This window comes from Tachyglossus aculeatus, chromosome 7, assembly GCF_015852505.1.
Source record: "Tachyglossus aculeatus isolate mTacAcu1 chromosome 7, mTacAcu1.pri, whole genome shotgun sequence".
In the NCBI taxonomy this organism is placed as follows: domain Eukaryota; kingdom Metazoa; phylum Chordata; class Mammalia; order Monotremata; family Tachyglossidae; genus Tachyglossus; species Tachyglossus aculeatus.
In genome coordinates, this window is record NC_052072.1 from 56808731 (window position 1) to 56822222 (window position 13492).

The 13492-nt window shown below is 43.0% G+C and overlaps 1 protein-coding gene and 1 non-coding gene across 7 annotated transcripts in view; one reads left to right on the forward strand and one right to left on the reverse strand.

Moving 5' to 3' along the window:
- The window catches only part of AGAP1 (ArfGAP with GTPase domain, ankyrin repeat and PH domain 1), a 777656-nt gene that overhangs the window by 516581 nt on the left and 247583 nt on the right, over positions 1 to 13492 (reverse strand). The gene's annotated exons all lie outside the window — the stretch shown is intronic.
- On the forward strand, positions 3969 to 4106 carry LOC119931154. Its single transcript, XR_005452011.1, has one exon. It is a non-coding gene; the product is annotated as a small nucleolar RNA SNORA7 (small nucleolar RNA).

A 13492-nucleotide genomic window follows, 5' to 3' on the forward strand; every position in this document is an offset into this window, starting at 1 on the left:
TTCGGTATCATTTCTCCTTGTACTTCTGATGCCCCCCACATCTGTTTTTGTCATGACTTTTCAAGCTCTCTATTTGCCTTTCTAGTAAAATTTCTTCTTAAGATTTTTCCTCTCAGAATTTGGGTTAGACCTCCCGATGTTTCCTGCTACTCAAGGGTGCTATTTTCCAATTACCCTATTTCTTTCTGTCCACGTGGCATCAATATGTTAATGATGGCAGGTTCCTTTCATGGTCAGTGGAGCCAACTCTCTGATGTTTCTAGGCATCCTACAGGCAATGTGGGAGGAGAGGTGGGGGAAGAAAGGGGAGGAGAGGTGGGGGAAGAAAGGGGAGGAGTGGGGCATGTAAGCCCCTCCCTGCCGCCTTCCAGCCTTCTCTCCCTTGGCACAGCACGAGGGCACTATGTTCACAAGCTTCAACTCAGGAATGCCTGGAGAGAGTTCTTGATGTTACACCATCAGCACAGACAGGATCCAGGAAAAGTGAGGCAGTGGAAAACTTAGGCATGTTCTCTGGGCTGTGTCCCAACAGAGAAGCTGCCTTCCCAGACAAATCCTCAGTTCCTAAGGCAGAGTCGCAGTTCCTTACTTGAACCCAGATGGTGCTGAACCCAAAAGGCCACTCGCTAGGTCCTCCTTCCCCAAGACCTAAGTAATACAGTGGCTCAGTCACCTGTGTCACATGGAAACACGGCTGGCAGAATGCTGCTCGCCCCCCTGGCTGTGCCACCCAAACTGCATCCAGGCCAGGGAACTGAAGACCATGAGCACAGTCACCATGGGGTCAGAGCAATGCTCCATCCAGCCCACTAATCTGACTCCAGCTGTGACAATATGATGCTCTCCTTTCGAGACATTCATCATTAACTCAAATAAACTCACCCTGGCCCTACTATCCAAGAATCTATCAATAATCCTTCTTGAGCTTTCTAACTTCCCTTTCCTCCCTATTCACCAGGCCCAAATGCTAGCTGAGCTGCACTCAAATCAACAGGGACCCCAATGGTTGATTTGAATGGATTTAAAGATAGGGATTCATGGAGGGAGGATGCAAGATAAATTCCCAAACCACAGGAACCTAATTCATCACCCCACACCCAAGACTCAACTGTGCCTGTTCCTGAATCACAATCCAGTGGGGTCTGTGGTACTTCTGTAAGAACCAAGAGTTCTTTTTTGCATTTCTCTTAAAAGTAAATTGCCCCAGTGGAAGGGGAAACACAAATCTAAGTCTCCATCCCTCTGTTTTCTTTCAAACTAATTATTCCTCAAGAATTTACCACCAAGTATTCAATATTTCTTTTTAAAAAGAAAAATAATCTTGGAAAAGTTGCCAGATAAGAGCAGAAGACAGAGGAATGTCTGTAAATAAACAAACTGACTAGTAGATGAGGTGGAAAGAATGGCCCATTCCTAGAATTGCTTAACAGGAGAGAAACTAAGCATATCAGGGAAACAGATGAACTCTGAAGTCAATTCATCAAATAAAGGGGAGGTCAGTGGATGCAAGAGAGCTTTCCACTTATCTTTGTTTACTTACCCCACCAACATTTTGGAGAAGTTGATACACTAGCAGAGAAGACTACCGCGCCCTATTTCAAAAATTCATTGTTTTAAAAATAAAATGGTCACAGTTTTCTTCCCAAACAAGAGAGCTTGGACATTTCTAATCCCCTGTTTTCTGATTGGAAATTCAGTCCTTCCAGTCACCACATGGTTGCAACCACTATATATTCTCTTTATTTATTTCATCCTTCCCCCAATACCAGGATTCGGCTTGTTCTCAGAATAGGCTCATCAGGATCACAACCCAAACATTTTATGCGCTCTCAAAAGAAAAGCAATAAGAATCATGGTATTTGTTAAGTGCTACTATGGCAAGAGCACTGTGTTAACTTTGAGGTAGATCCAGATGAGCAGAGTGGACACAGTCCCTGTGCTGGGAATATGGGGCACGTAGCCTAAGTGAAGTTACTTTAACCTCCTCAAAAATCTTCCGTGGTTGCCTGTCAACCTTCTTATCAAGCAAAAACTCCTCACTATTGACTTCAAAGCTCTCCATCACCTCGTGCCCTTCTACCTCACTTCCCTTCTCTTCTTCTACAGCCCAGCCCACACACTCTGTTCCTCGGGTGCTAACCTCCTCTATGTGCCTCGTTCTCACCTGTCCCGCTGTCGGCACCTGGCCCACGTCCTACCTCTGGCCTGGAATGCTCTCCCTCCTCACATCTGCCAAACTAGCACACTTCCCCCCTTCAAAGCCTGACTAAAACCTCACCTCCTCCAGGAGGCCTTCCCAGACTGAGCCCCCCTTTTCCTCTGCTCCTCCTCCCCTCCCCATCACCCAGACTCCCTCCCTCTGCTCTACCCCTCCCCACCTCACAGCACTTGTGCATGTATGTACATTTATTATTCTATTTATTTTATTAATTATGTGTATCTGCCTATAATTCTATTTATTTACATTGATGTGATTGATGCCTGTCTACTTGTTTTTGTTTTGTTGTCTGTCTCCCCTCTTCTGGACTGTGGGCCCATTGCTGGGTAGGGATTGTCTCTACTTGTTGCCATATTGTAGTTTCCAAGTGCTTAGTACAGTGCTCTGCACACAGTAAGCACTCAATAAATAAGACAATGAATTAATTAACCAAAATGGAGGCAGAGGGAATGGGAGAGATGATGCAGACATCAGATTCCTGCTCCACCACCTCGGGTAAGCCTCAGGTTTGCTGTACCACACATCTTCAAGTCACCCTTACGTGCCCTGTTAGATGGGGAAGCACGGCCCCTTGCCCAATCTGACCACAAGCCCTGCTCTGCATTTCCAACTGCCTTCCATTCACTACCCTGACCTTTCCTGGGCACCTAGAATCTACACAAGCAGAAACTGGTCTGTCTCTGAAGAGATGGAAGAGGCCTCAGAAGGGCATATCAGTCAACTGTATTTATTGAGCACTTACTGTGTAAAGAGTACTGTACTAAGCACTTGGGAGACTGTGAACACTTTGTTGGGTAGGGACCGTCTCTATATGTTGCCAATTTGTACTTCCCAAGTGCTTAGTACAGTGTTCTGAACACAGTAAGCACCTAATAAATACGATTGAATGAATGAATGAATACAACAGAACAATATGACAGACACATTCTCTGCCCACAAAGAACTTACAGTCTAGAGGGGGAGAGAGAAATTATCATAAATAATGTCCCTATGTCCTTATTTGCTGTGGGGCTGAGGGGGGCATGAATAGAGGGAGCATGTCAGGGTGATGCAGAAGAAAGTGGAAGAAAAGGAAGAGGGCTTAGTCAAGGGAGGCCTCTTGAAAGAGATGGGCCTTCAACAAGGCAATAAGGCATGTGACCCAACCCATGCTGAGAGAGCTGAGGGAAGCGTAGCACCAATCGTGAAATCCCAGAGTCTACTGCAGCTCCCAGAACAACAGGGGCAGTCACTTCAATGACGCTTTTCCAATGTTCCCTGTTCCCCTGGGTTGCTTTCACAATCTCCTATTCTTTTCAGGGTTATCTCAGAAGTAGACACCATGTTTTCCTTCCCCTTCCAGAAGTGTTCTACAGGTCCAAAATACAAGACACTTTAGCCACAGTAGATCTGTTGCAACAGAAACCTCCACAGAGTTGTTCCATTCACACATATTTTTTCAGTTCTTTAAAATATGAACTTGAAGAAAACTATATGATTTTTAGAAGAAAAGTGTGAAGCGCTGTCCCTCAAATACTAACCACCGGCAAATTTCATTTTGCACTAGACTTTTAAAACATCATTATTCCTTTGAGAACAACTAAAGGTTTAATCATCTGCATAATAATGGAATCATTGACTAATGCTTAAGACTCCTTACTTAGAATTTGATTCTTAAAATATACTTCACTACACGCAAATGAAAGTGTTTTATGTAAACTCAAGGGAAATATATACATTTTTTTTAGGGGGGATGGGGATGGCATCTGTTCTCCTCTCAGGGTCGCATCTGGAGAGTTTCCAGTACTCTACCAGTCTCAACTATGGGAGAGAGAGTCAAGCAGAGGCAGATCCATTCTATTCCTAGCTTTGGCAGTGGCTAGCGAGTAGAAAGCAATCTGCTAAAAACTGTGCTCGGCAGCAGTAGCATGGGATAGAGTTGAAGGCAGAGACTCAAGTTTACTGCACGGTAGGAGGCAATGGTAAACCACTTCCGTATTTTAACCAGGAAAACTTTATGGCTACACTATCAATCAATCAATCAATCGTATTTATTGAGCGCTTACTATGTGCAGAGCACTGTACTAAGCGCTTGGGAAGTACAAATTGGCATCACATAGAGACAGTCCCTACCCAACAGTGGGCTCACAGTTTAAAAGGGGGAGACAGAGAACAGAACCAAACATACCAACAAAATAAAATAAGTAGGATAGAAATGTACAAGTAAAATAAATAAATAAATAAATAGAGTAATAAATATGTACAACCATATATACATATATACAGGTGCTGTGGGGAAGGGAAGGAGGCAAGACGGGGGGATGGAGAGGGGGACGAGGGGGAGAGAAAAGAAGGGGCTCAGTCTGGGAAGGCCTCCTGGAGGAGGTGAGCTCTCAGCAGGGCCTTGAAGGGAGGAAGAGAGCTAGCTTGGCGGATGGGCAGAGGGAGGGCATTCCAGGCCCGGGGGATGACGTGGGCCGGGGGTCGATGGCGGGACAGGCGAGAGCGAGGTACAGTGAGGAGATTAGTGGTGGAGGAGCGGAGGGTGAGGGCTGGGCAGTAGAAGGAGAGAAGGGAGGTGAGGTAGGAGGGGGCGAGGTGATGGAGAGCCTTGAAGCCCAGGGTGAGGAGTTTCTGCCTGATGCGCAGATTGATCGGTAGCCATTGGAGGTTTTTGAGGAGGGGAGTAATATGTCCAGAGCGTTTCTGGACAAAGATAATCCGGGCAGCAGCATGAAGTATGGATTGAAGTGGAGAGAGACACGAGGATGGGAGATCAGAGAGAAGGCTAGTGCAGTAGTCCAGACGGGATAGGATGAGAGCTTGAATGAGCAGGGTAGCGGTTTGGATGGAGAGGAAATTACACTACCAGAACGTCTGCAGATAGAGGTGGGGCGTTCTGGGAGAGATGTGTCAATGGCATCACTATACGTTGGTGACAACTCGACAGCATAAGACAAGATATTTGTTAGATGTCCCCTAGCACGTTAGGCACTGTACAAAGTGCTGGGGTAGATATAATCAAATTGGACACAGACCATATCTCATATGGGACTCACAGTCAATCTCCATTTTACAGACGAGGTAACTGAGGCACAAAAGTTAAAAGACTTGCCCAAGGTCACGGAACCCAGGTCATTCTGACTCCCAGGCTTCAAAAATAAGCTCCTCAAAATGAGGGGGGTGTTGTGAATCATCATATTGTGGGATAAGTTTTCTCATGGAGTCAAATGTAAATTGCTACTTTCCAGTTCTTGATGTGACAACCAAGTCCTACAGGGAATTTAAAGGTACAGCACAGATCGCTCCCAGCCTTCCCTCCCCCACTGACCCAACAAAACATTGTATGGAAGACACAGCCTTGTTCTTCTAGCTCCAGATTACAAATCCTGTAACCCTTGGAATACCTGATTTATTCTTTCCTAAATTTTAGAGTCAACCAATTTTGGGTGTTGTAATGTTGGCATTATCCTTGCCATTTTGACACAGGTTAATCCCATCTTTCTTCTCCCCGCCACCACGCCCCCAACATCACTGCAGCCATTGTTTTTTTAGTAATACACCTGCCATCTCACTAATGCAAAAGCCGGAAATTACAATATTTTCACTACATATCAAAAAAGAGCCAATGAATGGTATTTATTGAGCGCTTACTATATGCAGAGCACTGTACTAAGCACCTGGGAGAAAACAATGCAGTAGAATTAGCACATATGGTCCCTTCCCATAACTTGTCCTACAGTATCTTGTGGCACAGTCTATCATACATCTCATGCTTACACTAGAATCAGAATGGGATGAATCTTTTCCAGCAAGTGTCTTGCAGTCCGTGAGGCAAGAGGACAGTCACCAATAAACCCTCATCCCCACCCCCTCACACCAGCTTTAGCTAAATCACAAAGGGCAGAAAATACACATGAGGGTTGTGAAAAGTCAGACCCACAACAACATTCATCCTGCCACTCTGTCCTCAGGGTGACCTCTGATGGGTTGGTGGACAAAGTGGCCAGACTCCAGGAGATTAAACCAGCAAAGTTCATTCACTGGAATCAAGGCTGGACCCATTCAGTCAATCAATAGTACTTATTGATCACCCACTGTGTACCAGAGCACTGAAATAAGCACTTGGGAGAGTACAACATAGAATACAGACATGATCCCTCACAGCTAAAATGTAGAAAACGAGGCAGACACTTTAGCAAATTATTGATGGGAATAAGTAATTGCAGAAAATATTTGCTTAAGTGCTAGGTGGGAGGTATTCTCATCTGTAAAATGGAGATAAAATGGCTGCCCTCCCTCCCTCTCCAACTGTGAGCATTGTTTGAGACAGAGACTGTGTCTGATATGATTATCTTATATCTACCCACAAGGTTTAGCAATGGGCTTGGCACTGAGTAGATGCTTAATCCCTCTTCCGCCTCTGATTCCCCTACCTAAAACTCCCCTGCCTTTAAGATCCACCAGACCACAGTTCTCTCCATCTTCAAAGCCCTCCTAAAAGACCACCTTCTCCAAGAAGCCTTCCCTGATTAAGTCCCATCATCCCAAGGTAAATTCTGCAACAGCCAACATGAGAAGTGTATTTGCTCCTCACTTGCATACATTTCAACCACCCTCAGCAACTATTTAAATAAACTCATTCCAAGGACTGAGGTCTAAATTGAGTCTATTATTTGTGTGTCTGTTTTCCCCATTATGCTGTAAGCTCCTTAATACTATTAATAATACCATTAATTGCTGCTAATACCATTTATTCATTTCACTTATTCTGAAAAGAGTAAGAACTCCTCTACTTTTGGTTCCCACGCAGATCCAGAAATGCAAAGGGTCAAATCAGCAATCTGATGCCGGATGAACAGACTAGCTATGCCTCCACAGGTAAAGAAAAGGCAACATAAGCACAATTCCTACAGGTCAGAGGCTTTCAGATCTATGTAACAGACACCAGAACACAAACACAGATACCCAAAGGTTGCTGTCTGTCCCCAAAGTACAATCAATTCTTAAAGAGCTCATTTGTGTAAATATAGGCTTTTTAGTACCATAATGTGACAGGGAATATATCTAATTTCCACCTGTGTATTCTTTCCCAATGCTTAATACAGTCCTCTGCACATAGCAAGCACAGTAAGCACTTAGAAAAAAAACCTTTTACTACTACTATACTAATAGTAATAATAATAATAATAATAATTTTCTAGACTATAAGCCTGTTGTGGGCAGGGAATGTGTTTACCAACTGTTATATTGTACTCTCCCAAGCACTTAGTACAATGTTCTGCACACAGTAACTGCTCAATATGATTGGTATTTATTAAGCACTTTCTATGTGCCAAGAACTGGACTAAACACTGGGACAAAAACAAGGTAATTAGATAAGACACTGTCATGATCACACAGCAGATTACAGCTGTGGGTTGCTTCGCCAGTTATTCAAACCTTTAATAGTTTGTTTTTAGGATTGAAAATTGGTTACACCTGGTATGTTTCTTGTCACTGCAGACTAAACTGGAAAGGCACATTTGGGAACAGATGCTTCAGTTTCACTTTCTGCTGCAGAGTCAGTTTTATTTTGTCCCAGAAGAGAAATGACCAGTTTAGTTATAGACCTTAAATTGACTGCACAATGCTATGATAGTTAGACATCAAAGCCATAATACCACACAATGCTATTTCCCCTTTGTGGGATAAAAATAGAAACCAATGGCTGGTAGCTAAACCTATTAGCAGACAAGCACATAAGACCCAGGCGTTCAAAATCACACACAAATGTCTTCTAGAAAACTTCTCATTTACCAGCCCTAGTGAGCAAACAATGTTTGAGAAATTAAGGTCCAGGAAAAGTGACAGCTGTTCAGAGATCAAGATACCAAAACCCCAGTAAAAGGATAGAACTGGGCTGCTTTCTGGCACGCATGATCATCATTATCATTATCCTCAGCCAATACAACTGCAACGATCATTTCAAGCCTCTTCCCCATACATAAATGTCATCAGAATAAGAGGCACGTGAGAGCCCTGAGATTGGTCTTTTTTATGTTTTCCATTTTCTTTCTGGTGGAGGTGTTGTGGGGGAAGTGAAAGCAGGGAAAACCCTCTAATCCTTCCAAGGGTTGTCTCTGCCTGACTGCTTGATTGCATTTTCTGCATTCAAAACAGGAAGGATCCATGCCATCTTTGGCTCCCTAGACAACCGAGGAGAGCCTCAATTTCGTCTCATTTCTTACACTAAACACCAGGGGACCGGGCGGGGGCGTGGGGTAGCAGAAGGTCTGGCTATCCGCCTGCAGGGAAACCAAACAAAGAGGCATCTTGGCCCTGTGTGCCTCCCATACAGACACACCTTGAGGAGTCAAAAGCTCAGGAATTTCAAGTTAAGGAGAATGCTGAGTCTCACGCTTAACAGCCCTTGTGAGAGTAAAGGACAGAGGCTCTGCACAGCACTCTGTGAGGGGCTCTATTCTGTGAACAACACAAAAGGCAGTTCTACCTAGATGGATCACAGAGCTCATGAATTCACTGGGAAGACCAAAAGCTTTCTCCTTCCCAGCTGGCCTTTTATCTCCACAAAGACTAGTCAATAACCCAAATAACTTTGGTCTTCCTTATATACAAAATAAATCCTTTTCACTTTTCCATGCTCCCTTTTCATGTGCATATTGATCTGATTTAAAATAGTCAATGGACAGCTTTCTTGGAAATGGAAAGCTGATAGGGAATCGATACAAACAATAATTTGCATTTTACGCCCAGACTGTCCCCAGAAAAAGTCAACAAGGGATCAAAAATAAAAGATGTTATAAGAGTACAGTACACACACACACACACACACACACACAAACTACTCAAGCAAAAGAAAGAATTGGCAATTTAAATGAAATTGATTATAAACCGACACTTAAGAATGTCAGGGCTCCTGATTTATTTGGTGCTATGTGTAGCAGCAGAAAACCTGAAGGGAAATTTGATTACCTGCCTCTGTAGACACGCCTGGTGTCAACAAATGAGGGAAGAAAAATGAAAACTTCAAAAAGCAGTAGAAAAAAAGTAATTCATAAACCCCCATGAAGTAGAACTGCTAGTAAATCCTTGCTGTGCCTTATCAAGTAGTACTAAGTCTGGGCTAATAATACACACACACAAAAAAAGTCAACTGATCATTTCTACAGGCAAGAACATATATTTTTCTTTCAAAACAAGCCACTCGTTTCTGGATTTAAAAATCAAATTACAAACTTTCAGTTTATTGAATGCAGAAGAGGCATTTATCAAATCTAGCCTCATTCATTCAATCATATTTATTGAGAGCTTACTGTGTGCAAAGCACTGTACTTGGAAAGTACAATTCAGCAATAAAGAGACAAACCCTGCCCACACCAGGCTTACAGTCTAGAAGGGGGGAGAGAGACATCAAAGCAAGTAAGCAGGCATCAATATAAATGGAATTTTAGATATATACATATCAAAACAACTAAACAGGCATTAATAAAAAATAAATAGAATTGTAGATATGTACACATATGCACAAGTGCTGTAGGGGGAGGGGGAGAGCAAAGGGAGCGGGTCGGGGCGACGTGGAGGGACGTGGAGGGACGGGGGAGCTGAGGAAAAGGGGGGGCTTATTCCAGGAAGGCCTCTTGGAGGAGGAGAGCCTCCAAGGGAGGGCTTTGAAGAGGGGAAGTGTGATTGACGGATTTGAAGAGGGAGAGCATTCCAGGCCAGAGGTAGGCCGTAGGACATGGGTCAGGGGTCGACGCGAGACAGGAGAGAACGAGGCACAGTGAGGTTAGCACCAGACCCAATCCCACACAGGGCTCAACAGTCAAAGAGGAAGGGAGAAAAAACTGGTTTTTATCCCCATTTCACAGACAAGGAAGCTGAAGCACAGAAATTAAATGACCTGCCAAGGTAAGTGAGAGGTCATCAATCTACCATATGTATTTACTGAACACACATGTGCAGAGAAATATACTTGGAGAGCAAAATAAAATTAGTAGATATGATTTCTTCCCTCAAGGAGTTCATGATCTAGTGAGGGAAACAGTCACTAAAATATATAGAGAAGCATTTTGGCTTAGTGGAAAGAACACTTGCCTAGGAGTCAGAAGGATCTGGGTTCTAATCCCAGTTCTGCCATTTGTTTGCTTTCTGTCCTTGGGCAAGGCAAGTAACTTAACCATGCCTCAGTTCCTTCATCTGCAAAATGGGGATCACTTAAACTGTGATCTCTATGTAGGAGCGGTTAGTTTGTATCTACTCCAGCACTTAGTACAGTGCTTGGCACATAGTAAGCACCTATATACCACAATTATGCATTATTATTATTAATTATTATTATAGAGTATTTATGATATGAACACAAGTCCTAAAATTTTTAAGCAGTGCTGATACAGCAATTGCAGGAATATAGAAAGACTAGAAATTAACTAGGGAAGGCTTCCTAAAGCAAATGTGATTTCAATCATAAAAACTGTGGTATTTTTAAAGTGCTTACTATGTGTTAAGCATTGTACTCAGCACAATGCTCTGTAGCAGAGATACGATAATGAGGTCGGACACAGCTCCTACCCCACATAGAACTTCTTGTCTAAGTAGGAGAGAGAACAGGTATATTTTATCCCCATTTTATAGATGAGAAAACTGAAGCCTAGAAGTTAAGTGACTTGTCTAAAGTCACACAGGAGGTAAGTAGCAGAATTAGGAATTTTTAAAAATGTTTTTTGTTAAGAGCTTACTATGTGCCAGGCACTGCACTAAGCACCAGGATTGAGACAAGTATGTGCTTTTTTTTTTCATTTTCCCTGAGCTTTCCATACAATTGAGCTTAAAGGATTTTGCTTTTTTGGTCATAGCTATGCTAGATAATTCATAATATTATGTCTCCAACAATGGCAGTGAAATACAGCGGCGAGGGGCAGGACCAGTGGGCTGTAGCTCTAGCTGTTGTGATGATTTTGACACCTGTCTACATGTTTTGTTTTGTTGTCTGTCTCCCCCTTCTAGACTGTGAGCCCATTGTTGGGTAAGGACAGTATCTGTTGCCAACTTGTACTTCCCAAGTGCTTAGCCCAGTGCTCTGCACACAGTAAGCGCTCAATAAATACGATTGAATGGATGAATGAATGAAATATCATTATGGATGCCCTCCTTTATAATGTTTTAATGCCTAGGAAACCCCCTAAAATACCTTCTTGTATCTGCTGACACTTTGGGGCTACAGTTACTCCAAACCCCGGACAGAGGGTTCCCAATTTCACACTCAATCAATAGCATTTAGCCAACACTGACTATGTGTAGAGCACTATAGTAAGCACATAAGAGAGAACAATAGAGTAAATAGTAATGATGTATTCATTCATTCAGTCCTATTCATTGAGTGTTTACTGTGTGCAGAGCACAGTACTAAGTGCTTGGAAAGTGCAATTCAACAATAAAGACAATCCCTGCCCATAACAGGCTTACAGTCCCCTGCCTTCATGGAGTTTACAATCTTGCGGGGGGAAAAAGACACTTGAGTAGACTGTGAGCCCGTTATTGGGTAGGGACCGTCTCTATGTGTTCCCGATTTGTACTTCCCAAGCACTTAGTACAGTGCTCTGGACATAGTAAGCGCTCAATATGACTGAATGACTGACTGAATGAATAAATTACAGATAGGAGGAAGTAACAGAACATACGAGACATATATATGTGCTACAGGCGGCTGTGAGTTAAAAAAATAAGAAATCAACTTCAAATCAATATTCAATTTGTAACCGAAATACAATTCTGAGACTAAGATAAATGCTGTAACATGTTGCCTTAAAGGACTTCCCTAGGAACAGGAACATAAATGGGAGAATACTTCTTTTAACCAGGGCTGAGTAGCTGTTAGATTTGGGAAGTGACCTACCCATCAAGATAACCCAGAAGGAGAGTGACAGAACCAGATTTCACGGCAGGACCCTCCAGAGACAGTGCTCTGATGCCTCATGCTGACACCTGTGGGTGTCATAACCAGAAGAGCTGTCTGGGACAGCTGCTGGCTCCAGGAAAGTTGCCTACGGATGAGTTTGGAAATAACTGTGTTATTTGTTAAGTACTCACCATATACCAAAAACTGTACTAAACGCCGGGGTAGATAGAAGATAATCAGGTCAGACATAGCCTCTGTCCCACATGGGGTTCACAAAAAGTCCAGAACGGGTCTGCTAATTCTGTTGTACTGTACTCTCTCAAATGCTTAGTATAGTGCTCTACAAATGGTAAGCGCTCAGTAAATAACAATGATTTATCAATTTTTCCGTGGCTCATGGGTAAGACATTCTGCTTCTCCCTCTCCCCTGAGACGGGATAAACAATTATCATGTAATCTCAAGCAAAAGAAGAAAAAAACAGAACCGTGGAATTAGGAGTTTTTCCTAATTGCCCCCTTCAACTCTACCCCCTACATTTGTCTGAGTGCTGCCATGAAGAATGATTTTAAATGTGCAGATGTGTGCAAAATAAATGTTCAAAAATTACCGTGACCTGCAGTTTCCTCACATGCAGTAATATGGAGGATTTTACCAATATGTAAGTAGAGCATGCAGTCCACCACCTGTCCAAAACACTCAACAACAAAAGCCAAAGATTCAGGATGATTCACTACCACATGAACATTTAATAATGCTCAACTACTTCACCATGACAGCCACCGTGACAACAGCATTGGTTCACTTTCAGCTTCAGGCCCTGCAATGAAAGGCTACAATCCAAATTGACTTTTTACCCACCCTTGGAAAATAACTATAGTTTACTAAGCACCTCTCCAGTGTGAATTTCCAAAATGCAAATAGGACAGCAATCTTACCTTTTGGGAAGGCACTCTTGCACAAATCTTACAACTGTACCAAAGTGAGAATCCTAACGCTTTTCACCAGTTTACATCCAGCATGAAGAGATACCCTCCATCTTGCTTCCAATAGTCACTGAGGGAATTATGGTGTTGTCACAGTTATACCTTCTACTTTAACAATGACACCTCCCCCAGAAAAATCAATCATATTTATTGAGTGCTTTCTGTGTGCCAAGCACTGTAGTAAGCACTTGGAGTATAAAATATATTTACTATAATAGACATATTCCCTGCCCACAACAAGCTTATATTGCAAGGATCCTGAGGGCTCAAATCAATCAAAGGTTTCAAATTCTGGTTCAAAAGCCAGACTGTTCAACCAATAACTTGGAAACTGAGACTTTCCTTGATTCCCCCCTCTGCCCCCTTCATGATACCTCCCACCCCCAAGCCTCTCCACTCCCATCCTCAGGGAT